Consider the following 12,345-nt stretch of genomic DNA (forward strand, 5'->3'; position numbering starts at 1 on the left):
TGGCAAAAAGCACCTTCATTGCAGCAGAGGGGGCCAAACTGGCCAACGCACACTGTGTAAAGTGATAACTGGACATAATATATATCTATGTTAAATTCAACTTTAATAAGCAAGGAAACAACAGCAATAAATATCAGAATGTATAAGTGATTCTATTCCAAAAGAGTAATTTTTTAGACATATATAGATGCACTCGGGCATGTACTTTTTTACTGCCAGAATAGCAGATTATTCACACACTTTGGATAAACTAATTGCTCACGGTGTGTAAGACCAGGAAGGGGGCACGGAAGCAGATTAGTGAACCAGAGAGCAAAAATTAATCCTGAAAATTGTGCACAGTGGGAACTCTCCCCTGTCAGTCTGATCTGGGGCCCTGGTATGAGGGAGTCAATTTACCAGCATAGAGGAGGAAGCATCCTACCTGGGTGATGTGAAGAAAAACGGAAGCCTAACCAAATCCTGGTCACAGTAATTAAAAATAACATCCTGACACAGGAAATTAAACCTCTTGCACAAAGCGCCAATTAGAGCTGTGAACCTGATTAGGAAAAAAAAAAACCCAACTGTGTAAATAACCTGGATTAAAGTTCAAGGCACCTTCCCTTGATCTTCATGCAAACTCTTAGATGCAACTGGACTTCGCTCCTCTCCTTGCAACCCACGCTATGGACAGATCTTGTACTTGGAGGCAGCAGGTATCACGTGCTGAGTGGTGCCAGTGCCCCAGCACCCAGCTGTTCATTCATAGCTGCCCTTTTCACCCGCCAACACCTTTCCACTTCTACACAGAGACTCTCGTTCCTGCAATTTCATTATTAGTCTTATAAAACATGAAGAACTAAACCACGCAAGACGCCTGCAGCTGTGTGGGATACAACACATCCCAGACCCTATTTAGAAAAGAAGTGTTCAAGGTCATGAAGACAAACATGAAACAAACATTCCTGGATACACATGGCATCAGCAGAGACCAAATACTGTAGCATCTTGTTAGCAACCAGTGTCAGCCAAGAGATGATACAAACATGAGCTTTTCAGTGAAGAATTTTTAGTGCACTGGTAGTTTCTTGTCAGACAGTAAATTTTAGAATAGTCCGTAGTAAGTGACAGAAAGTAACCCTTTAAATACATGAGCTTTTCAGCATATACTATATGCCCTGCTTATATGCTTTAGGCCTGCAGCACATCAAGGTGTTTTAATAATCACTTGCGGCTCTCCGTGAACACTTGTAGGGGTTTTGGTGGACACATTTGGGTTCCTGCCACTGGCCACTCTTTCACTATTGTCTTCATGCATTCCTTGATAGTAAGGTCTTCAAGATGTAGCACATTAAATGAAAATGAAATAAGGAAGTTGAAAGATCTTAATCTTAATGTTGAAAGACTAGAGCAAAACAATTCTCCCTCTCCACTGCATTCTGCATCTTGTATTTAAAAACAATATGGTTAATACTGGTGAGAAGGTTTTCAACCCCCAACCCGTGTGACCAACGCAACCCTTCTGCCTCTTTCCCCAAATACCCTGACTCTTCTGTAACACCTGCTTCTACTTAGCAAAACAAATAAACAGTTACTAACCACAAGTATAACTCTCTACCACTGACATTTCTTTGCATGTCTCAGACCACAGTTTCCTTTGGAAACCCTGAACTTATGTGCTCCTTCAGTTTTTTACATCTGTAAGACTGTAGAAAGATGAGAAAAACAAGAAAACATGCACAGACAGAAGATACAGTATCTACAGCAACAGCTGAAACACAAACTAATGTAGGGGTTGTGAAATTCATCCTGCAAGGAAGTTAAAAAACGAGGCTGACTGATGTGCACCATTGGTGTTGCAAGCCAGTCTCAAGCGGGAGGTGCTGGTTCCCAGGCCGAGCTCACGGAGGCAGGGGTCAGGTACCCACGCCCAGGGCCCCGCGGGACGGCCCCTCCACGGGACAGGCACCCACCCAGCCAGGCACAAGGCTCCCAGGGAGAAGGGCGGCCAAATCTGCCCCGAGCATTCTGGTGATAACACACTGCTCCTGGACACCCTTGTCTCTAGGAGGCCTTGGGAACGGGTGATGATACGGCTTTGAAGATGTGCTGCTAACACGCGTGAGCACTGGTTTTTGCAGGGCACTGGGTGACTTTCCTGGGAAGCAGCTGGCGGGCGGTGCTGGCACACGTGCCACAGGTGCGGGTTCTGCCAGCTCTCCTGTGCCACCAGAACCAACTCTGCCGGGGTCTGCCCTGCCCGCCGGGGTGGGCAGCGATGCCCCGGCGGCGGGGTGGGTGGCGGGAGGGCCCCGCGGTGGGTGCCAGCGGCACAGCTCTAGCCCTGCCGAAGGGGAGGAAAGAAAAGGTTGGGTGCCACGAGTGCCCGGTCTCCGTACCCTACATCCTTCTATCATGCCGGAGCCTACGGCAGCCCGCAGCTTGCGCAAAGAAAGTGGGCAGAGGGCCGGGGGAGGTCTGCCCGATCCCTCCAGGTGGCTGGAGCCCTGCAGCCGCGGGCAGGGACCCACCGACAGCAAAAACCCGCCCCAGTTCAAGGCCGGGGTCTGACGGACAGCCTGCCTTAGGCAAATTGCTCCTACCCTCGTTTCCTCACCTCCCCCCGCTCCTCCACACCGACCACTGCAGGGGGGCTCCGGGCCCCGAGAAGCTGCAGGGCAGCCCCCGGACCGGGGCAGGCTGGGGGAGGGGAAGGAGCCCCCGGCCCAGCCCCGGGTCCCACCGCCCCGGGAGGGGGAGCTCCGGGACCACCCCCGCGCCCCCCCGGCGTGGGTCCCACCCGTGACCCGCGCTGCGCGGCCCGCGGGCGCCCCCTGCCGGCCCCCTCCATCCCCGCGGGGCCGCGCCGCGCCTGCCCGGCCACTCGGGACAGGGACCACGGGGCGGGAGCACCCGCGGCCCCCGGGCCGGGCCTGCCCCACGCGCGGGGGGCGACGGGCTGCGGGCGGCTCCCGGGGGGTGCCAACTACCCGCAAAAGCCGGGAGAGCCGGCGTGGGCCACCGCCACGCAGCGCCCGAGGGCCTGGCCCTGCCGAGGGGCAGATAGCCCGCTGGAGAGCGGAGCCGCGTTAGCCACGGGATGGAAAAGATGAGCCGCAGGACAGGCTGCAGCTGGGATGCCAAAGCTCACGCGGGCAGCTGGAACCCCCTCCGACGTCCTCGCTCTCCGGCTTTTTAAAGCTTTATTTCTCACTGAAGTCCCTGCGGGGTTGCTACCGTCCGTGCCCACGTACCCTCCCAGCTGAGCCTGCACCCTCACCCTGCCACTACGCAAACCTCTTTAAGCGGGGTGTCTTTAGGAAAGCCTGATACACACCAGCTTTAACGAGCACAGCCACGGTTTTGTGAGGGAAGGACCAAAGAGAGTATGTCTGGTAAGGTTCGGGCATCGGAGGATGCTGCTGCGACCAGGAGGCAAACTCTGAACGTGGCACGAGGTCGCTCACGGCCTGGCTCTCTTTCCCCTACGATCTTTTCACACTCTTTGCCTTCACTTTACAGCAAAATAGTATCTTGTCTCCGGTCATTCACATGTAATGACGATTTTCAGTGTGCAAAAACAACCCAGCATACTTTTTTTTCCCCCTAAAACAGAAAAGTCTGCTTGCAAGCGACAGGGCAGCCGGCATTTCTTAGGAATTCCCCTTCTTTGTTTTATCTGCTTGGGAAACTCGGCAGAGGAAAGGATGCCTAAGCAGGGCGGTGAATCAATACTACCCATGTCCCTGCCTTTTCCAAATGATCTAGAACTTAACGAGTTGGAAATTCATCAGCCTTCTAAAAATTGCATAAAGCAAACCGCTAGGCACCGAGCATCCCCGCTCGCCTTCCACCACCCTTCAACAGCAAGCGTGATTTGGCGTTTTTCCTATTACTGAGCTGATTGTTCATATTTTGAAGGTCATTTTAGTTGTCGACACTTAAAAAAGTTGTGCTTCTTTTGTCAAAGAAATTGTCCAATGATGAAATTCCAAGACTCATCAGGGTTATTCCCACAATACCAAAAGCATCTCTGGGCTCTTTCTTCTTTAGATATTTGAAGAGGTTCCCTGAAAAGAAAAAAAGCAGGAAAAAGAAACAAAACCCAAACCACCAATACAAAGGCTATTTTCAGGAAAAAAGCAGCAATATAGAGGAAAGCTGTGAACACACAGGACTGTTTTTACATGTGTAAGTGCACATTACTGGGCTGGGCGGCCTGAGCATCCACGCACAATCATATTCCCAAGAAAGGCTTTCAAGACCAAACTCCCTTTGCAGGCTTCAGCCTCAGGACAAACCAGCCAAGATTTTTTTTTTTTTTTGCTTCACAGATCATTGAAATATTACTTTACAAAAGCAGAAAGAAGAGTAAGACACATGCTTGAATCTGTTGTTGACTGCTAGTGGGGAAATCTTCCTAGCCCTATGGACACTAAGTGGGCTCAGCAAAATTCCTAGCAGACCACATCAGATAAAAATGACTATTAAGAATGCCCAAACAGTAGATTGTATTACTGTACCCAAAGAAAATTTCTCTTAAACGGGCTTGACAAGAGTCTGATCTTTACTGTTGAAGCTAGAACCTAAATTCTATATAATTATGACCAACAAAAGGCAAAGCCTCCAGCTAACCGCTGCATCAACGTGGGGAGTTTATTCCCCAGCCTTGATGGCTGGCAAAGCCCAGACTTTGCAGCTATTACAGAGCACTTCAACCAGCTCCTGAAGCAGGAGCCTGCAGCTCTTAGATCATCCTGCCGGCTGCAAGGGAACAACCTATGCGAATAAAAATTACAGAATCCAGCAGCTGCTGGGGCTGGGATGGGGCTGGCGAGACAGGGAGCGTTAAACCGCGCTCACAGCCCTTCTCTGCAGCACAAGGCACTGCGAACTGTCTTCCGTTAGACGGGTCCGCTCTGATGAGTGACAAAGAGCCTCAAGTCCCCTCTGTTCCTCAGTTTGGTCAACCAACTCGCTTCACGGCTCTTCCTTGGAGCAGTAATACTCCCACTTATTCCAGTTTTTAATGAATTTCAAATTTCTATCGATTTCTTAGGAGAAAAATACATGCACTTGCTGCTAAATGGCATTTATAACATGCCCCCAATATACATGTAACCTTTTGCAATTCCTTATAATGCCAAGAATTTGTTGCATTGGTATTTGCCATCTTAACCAATAATTAAAGGAAATCAGAACTACACAGCAGTGGTCAAAATAATGCATAACGGCAACGCAGATGTTTGCAGTAACTGCAATGCTGGGTATCTTCTGTTGCCACAGAACAAGGGCTTTGCTAATTGCCATCCCATCCAAGCAAGGCAATACATGAGGCTAAAAACACACAAACACAATGTTACCCACAATCCGCAGCACCAAAAAAACCATCGGTGTGGGACAAAACCACGACACTGAGCTGTAATTCAGCTTTTGGTTCAGAAAGGAGCTCCACATCCCCAAAACAGCTGATCAAATACAAGGCAAATAGGTGCACCAGGACTCACGTGCTGCATTTGTTGTTGATTTGTTTTTTTTTCCAGCGTGTATTTACAACAGGATTGCAATTATTAATTTAAAACGTGCATGAGAGAGACAACAAATATTTTATTAATACAGCTAATTTAAAAGTTGCTAATTCAAAAGTTTTAGAAGACCTGCGTGAAAGCAGCAGCAAGCGAAGGAGTCCTTTGTGGTCTTTGTAATTAGAGCATCGCCCTTTCGGGAGGACAATTTGTGTAGAACTTGCAGAAATGGGGGGGAAAAGCATCGTGAGTGATGAGGCACCGTGACCACGCTCTCATCATGGAGTTGGAACCCTGCAGGGGATTGCCTGCCTCCACGCATGCAACCAGGAGGCATTTTTCCTGGGGTTACTGGTTTGTACAGGTGGGTCCTTGCTATTCCCCTGCCAGAAGTGGCATTTCCCCAACATACCTAATAGTTTTTTGGTGTTTTTATAAAACAAGCCAACAAACAAAAGCTCTAAGATTTTACACTCACGTGATGCTTTTTGTGTCCAGAAGCTTTTACAAACATTAATGAGGCTTGCTGGAAGGTCCTATGTTCAGGCAGAGGAAGAGTTTAGCCCATGGTTCCAAAATAAATATATTAATATTCTGGTTTTTCCCCATATAATTTCATTATTCTCTCAAGCACTTCAAAGAGACGTGGAACAATGAAAAGACAGCGATCCCGGGATTCCCAGGAGGCGTTGCTGATGTGGTGCTAGGGATTGAATTTCACACCTTCCTTTAGGGTGATGTGATTTCTCCCGTAGCCTTGCCCCAAAGCAGGACATTATCTCCTTGACCTGAAGCCGCTGAGCGAGCACGGCTGCTATATTTAGTGCTTGGATGTTCCTGGAATCCAGTCCTGCGCCCAGATCACAGTGGCTCTCCCTCCGCCTCACGGCTCCTCTGTGATGATTTGGTCTGAAGCAAACAGAGGCAGCCCAGATGTTTCCAACACTTTTCGGGGCACATACGTGGCGTGACGCTGGCACCATGCTGCGTGCTTGCTTCGGAATGTTAGGGGGCTCAAACAGAATTGTATGCAGTGAATAACCTTGCCATTTAAGCCAAATAAACCAGCTGTGCCTTGCAGATCTGCTCTTTATCGTACTGATATTTTCAGCTCTGGCCTATTTTTCATAAGCATTGCGTTAGGAGCTCTTCCCGGGCTGTTTACCCATGCCAGGTGAGACATAAAGATGGGGTGACATTTGTGTCTGCACAAATAGAAATCTGTATGACCACAAGATGGAGGAAAAAGTCAGCCCATGCTAAAGAAATGTGCGATCCAAAGAGCTCCAGCTACGGAAGTGGGAATTTAAATGAGGATTTAGTTGTTCTTTTGCTTTTAAGGAACAGTAAAACACGTGGGGTTATTTCCTACACCATTGCCAAGACCTGGAGCCATTCATTTGCAACGCCTTGTGACTGTTACAAAAGGGAATGTGGAGATGGGACCACTGAAACCCTGCCACAAAGAGGTACCCTGCACTGAAAATAACCCTCAGCAAGAAGATAGAGGAGACCTCTTCTCCAAGGACCTCAAGAGTGCTCTACACTAATTTCCCTTTCTTTGTCAGGGAAATACAGCACAAAGATGCTGTGGTGGAGATGGTTTCATTTCACTGGAGGTGTCTGAAAGCGAGTGCAGAGACCAAGTCGCTTCTGGCACTGCTGAGGAGTGGCTCACCTGAGCTACCTGGGACACTATTTCAGGGTAAGAATTGCTCTCTGGAGGTGCTTTTTCCCCCCTACTGATTGTAGATGGCCCGTGAAGCTGCTAGCCCCAAGAAACCCTCAACATGGGCAGCAACTCTCATCCAAGGAACAGCAGGCTCCCTGCCTGCCTGGACAGTTACTGACTTCCACTTCCCAGGAGAGCCACAGCAGTAGGCGAAGGTGCCAGACCATGTATTCCTCCTCTGCTCTCCTGACTTTGGCATCATCACAGACATTTGTCTTGCTGCAAGCAAATGAGACAGGGTATGGAGACACGGAGTGGGAAGGCTGGCTCCAGCGAAATGGCTGGCTGTCCTCCAGATGCTTTCACATTCGATCCCTGCTTCTGTGAAGAGGGAAAAACAAAACGCTTTACCTTGTTAGGCTCTTAGATAAGAGAGACTTTTGGCAATTAATTTGAACATTAAATGTCTCAATACTCTCCGTGTATCTAACCTACTGGTTCAGGCAATTGGGGTTGCCTTTCTAAAGGAAGAAATCTTGTAACGGTATCAATCAGTGCTTTGGCATGACAAGGAAACAGCCACGGTGACTTGCTGCTGACATTTCTACATGTAAAAATGTTCCCTTACCCCAGTGGCATCCCCAGATAAAAGACAGCAGAGGTGATTGTGCACCGCTTTATTATAAGTCCAATGAAAGGCAACGTTTCACTGGAAACAGGAGGAGCATTTAGGATTTGCTACATGCTGGAAAAAAGTATTTAGTACTGTTTGTCCCTGTCAATTGCAGAGGTGAGAGAAGGAACAGCAGAAAGGTTTCCTGCAGTGAGCAGAGATGTAATGCCATCGGCGGGGAGAGGCGTTGGGAGCAGAGGAGGAGGGAGAGCTGGGGAGGCTTTCGCTGCGGACCTGGCAGAGTCACGTCAGGCCGACGTCCCCTTCCCAGGCTTGTGAAGCGCAGCGGATGATGCAACGAGAAACTCTGAGGTTGGTTTGGTTGTGGTTTTATAAAGGGCATCACAGATTTGCATCAAGCAGGAACTCCCTGAGCAGCGGGTACCATCGCTCCCAGTGCACCAGAGCGCCCGCAGCCAGCCTGAGCACACCTGCCCTGCACCAGACCTGGCACCCGGCACTTTGCTGGGCACGAGCTGCACCACATCCCCTTTCCTCCTGAAGTTTTGTAAGTAGGGATGGGAGAGAGGGGGAAGGAGAGGCTGCCTGGGTCATCTGCATGAATGAAAGAGGAAGTTTTCCCCTTAATTCTAAGACAATTTTTAGCAAATGCCAGACATGATGTAAGAAGGCTGTTGCTGCTGAAGGCTTGCTCAACTTGCTCCCCTGCAAATCCTAATGTTAATAACTCTTTGAAAATGCTGGTTTCACCAAAGTTTTTTTGTTTGCTTCCTTTTTCTTCAGGGAAAATGGAGGCTACAACAGGAAACGGTCATCAATTCACAGCTGCTCCCACCATTAGATTTTGGATTAACAAAAGAGAATCCTGCTCATAAAGTGCAGAAGATTATGCCTAGGCAATGACATAAAGATCTGTATCATTTATAGCTATTGCCTTTTCTTTCTATAAAAGCTGAAAACAAAGAACAACTCCCATGCAAAGACCGTGGGTACGCAGAGCACTCGGAGTTGAACCTCACGTCAGGGCTGGTGATCACGCCTACTAATTGTGGAAGTGCTTACTGCTGTAACAGCCTGATGTGGTGAGTTGCTGGAGGTAAATTATTCACGGTTGGTGTCATCCCACAAACATCATTTGCATGGTATACAGTTAACATGGAAACAGTCATTCATTCTTTCAGTCAGCGCAGAAGGTCGTCTGGGGGAGCGTTAACATTAAAATACATGCCTTTTTTTTTTTTTTCTTTTTTTTTTCCTGTGCCTTTCTTCTACATAAGAGGCTGCCGCAGACAACGTAAGAGAGAGAACACAGGACAGAGCCTGCAATGTGGCTAAAAACCATACAAGGTTTGGCCCAGTGCTAACTGGAAATCAGGCATGGATTTTGGTTCTAAGCATCGCTGCCTGTCACTAGGAGGAAGCATGGGAGGGCAGTCAGCATCTTCTATACAGGCACAATCCACCGTATTGAATATAGGAACTGGGAGTGGGGAAAAGTCACTTTGCTGGATGTGTAGGGTCTTGTGCTTCCTCCTGCTCTGTAAGTCCTGTATTAATAAAAACCAGTCTGCACTGATCAGCGTCATTGTACTGGGTCACCATGTTTCAAACCATCCAGGCAGAGAAATGAGATTTATTCACGTCCTGCGTCTGCTGACAAACATGTTCCTGCCTTATTCTCCAGCACCTTACAGCCCTCATTGCCTGAGGAACAGCAAACACACAACTTGCTGCTTAGGGCCGGCAGCGGGGAGGACATAGGCTTTAAATATTAACCTTCATATGGAGTTGCGAGCACTGAAGCAGACCTCTGCTCGCAACAGCCCACCCCAGATCCAGGTTTGTCACATCTAGTGCTCAACAACTAACCAAACTCTCGGCCTCCTCCACGGAGCAGAGCAGAGGCAGTAGCTTGGCTGCACACATGGGCGCGGACCGCATCTCCCATCTCAGCGCACATCTCATTTCTGCTGGATGTTTTGATTCCTTATCTTGGAGTCATCTGCAGCTTGTTTACTGAACTCGGGAATAAGTACTGACTGCCACAGAGGCTGGCGCAGGGCTCGCTCTGCCATCGTGCAGGACCTTCTCTTAGGAGCAATAGTGAGCAAGAATCCCAGAGCCCACAGAGCTGCTGATGGTGGAAGCTGCACTCCAGCAGGAACAAATGTCTTGCCCCTCACTTTCAAATGTGCACAGAAACACACGGGAAGAAAGCAGAGAAAAGAAATCCAGTACTACCTAAAGTCAGGCACAAATAAAACACAATTGCAGAACCTTGTGGGACTCGGTCTGTCTGGACCCTTCTCATTAATTTAATCTAGTAACTCACATTTCACACACTCTGAAAACATTTCAGCTTGTGTGGAAAACACAGCCAAGCAGTGCATTAGGTGGGCTGGCCAGAAGTGACTCGATGTTATCACCTTTTTTTTCTGCTTTGGTTTAGAGGAAAAAAAAAAAATCCAGCAGGGTCTGTGCCAGTACGGACTCTTGCCCTAGTTCCAGCCGTGTTCCCCGACGGGCCCTGCTCACTTGGCAGCCACTCCTCCAGCACTTTGTCCTTCAGCTGCTGTAGAGCTTAACAGTCAGGTCAGCTGCCCGGCAGGAACAGGACTCCTAAGATCAGCTCGGAAACCAGCTCCTGCTGCTGGCGGGGCAGCCAGGGAAGCTCTTTCGGCAGAGCTTCACGCCACTTTCCTTCCCTTATGCAGTTATTGTGCAATCACTGAGTTACTTTAACAGGAAGGAAGAGGCTCGAAAACCCAACCTACATTCAGCTGTACACGCAATGAGGTGTTTTGTTAAATCAAGAGCTTTGTGAAAGTGAAGAAACTTCCACTTGCTCACATAAATCCTGTAACACGCTCCTTCCCTGCCCCTCCTTTGGCTCTCCCCGCCGCTGTCAGCCCCCAGGTGCATCAGTGCGGGAAGGTTACCGGAGTCCATGAGGTGCTGCTGGACGGTACAGCACACTAACCGATTCCCAATGAGGGCTTTAGTCAACAAGAGCTTACCTAAAGCCTAGGTGAACCTTGATGCAATTACACTTGTAATAGTTGGCTTAAAAAAACCCCCAAAACCAAACAACCTAACACAATCTGTTGAGTTCTAGATGTTGTCAGTCTCACTCCTCAGGTGGAGGAAAAAAAAAAAAACCTTAAAGAGGTTGGTTTTCAAAGTCAGAGCAACGTCACAAATGGTGTTCATTTGATACAACTGTTTCAGTGCAAAAGTGGTCAAGAGATGAGGTTGTGATTCCCCAGAAACAACCCTCCTAGGAAGAGGCACGACCTGGAACCAAAGCTGCACTGTGGGGCTGGGTGAAGTTTCAGGGCATCTGACAGGTTTTTAACTCCTAGTTTCAGGGAGCGGAGGCGGCTCCTTCCCACAGTGAGCTCTGCTCTCCACAATGCAGAGGCTGGGGGAGAGCACACAGGCTCCTATGAATCCACAGCAGCATTCACAAACACTAAGAATTTTTACAGTTTGTTCCGGTTATCAAGATGAATACTGATGTTGAGCGCTAACTCTCTAAATAAGCATTACTCAGCCTGAGTATTTTTGAAGATCGAGTGTCCACAGCATGCCAGCCAAATCCAAGGGCGGTTGTGGAAAATCAAGTATCTCACCTATAAAAATTGACAAGGAGAAATCAACGTTCTGTTGCAAAACATTGCAGCCGGTTGCAAAACAGCCAGTGATCCATTTCTAGTGGAGGTAGAGGCTGGCTTATTCAAAAAATAGCTTAAAAGAAAAAAATCTAACTCTGCAATACTGAGATACATAATTTATACAGAGGCTTGCCACTTACGCCAGAATACACGCAAGTGTCATCAATATTTTAAATACCGAGTACCAAACTGGTTGTCAAATGCAAGTCAGCAGTTTCCTTTCGCCTCTCTGCTGCAGAGAAAGCAATCAGGCTGAACAAGATGAGCGCTTTTAGCAAAGAGCTTGCTTGAGACCAGAGACTATTACATATTTTATTTGAAACACAAGATGTGGCAGGAGCAGAACAGCTGGCCTTAGCCGACCAACAAAAAAGTGTCAATTGGCTGCCTCCACACATTTTTAATTTGAAAAAATAATTTCATAATACCAACATGAGGCTGTATATGTTTATTTGTCGTCAGTAATTTTTGTACGCAAAGCAAATATTAATAGCTAGAAGGCAACACTTTAATGGAGTATGTACAGAGCAATGTACAAGCGAGTGTAAGAGACTTGAAACTGTTAATCAACTGTTTTATAAAAAGGAAGTGATGCTTCTTCTAAGACCTCCCTTTGAAATAATTTATAGTAAACCTTAAACTAAAGCAAGGAGAAAAATTTACAATAAGTAGTCGTCCCTGGAAGTTTATAAAAAGTTAAACATATAAAATTGTAAGCCACAAACATTTATACAAAGCTAATATAAATCTTGGTTTTGTTAAAGATCTATGAGGTTGTTACAAAATATAATTTTCAATAAAGGCTTCACGTAAGGTAAGCTCTCACTGCTACTGAAAGCGCAGGAAAGCGGTTTTAAA

Source organism: Phalacrocorax aristotelis, chromosome 16 (genome assembly GCF_949628215.1).
Source record: "Phalacrocorax aristotelis chromosome 16, bGulAri2.1, whole genome shotgun sequence".
Lineage (NCBI taxonomy): Eukaryota > Metazoa > Chordata > Aves > Suliformes > Phalacrocoracidae > Phalacrocorax > Phalacrocorax aristotelis.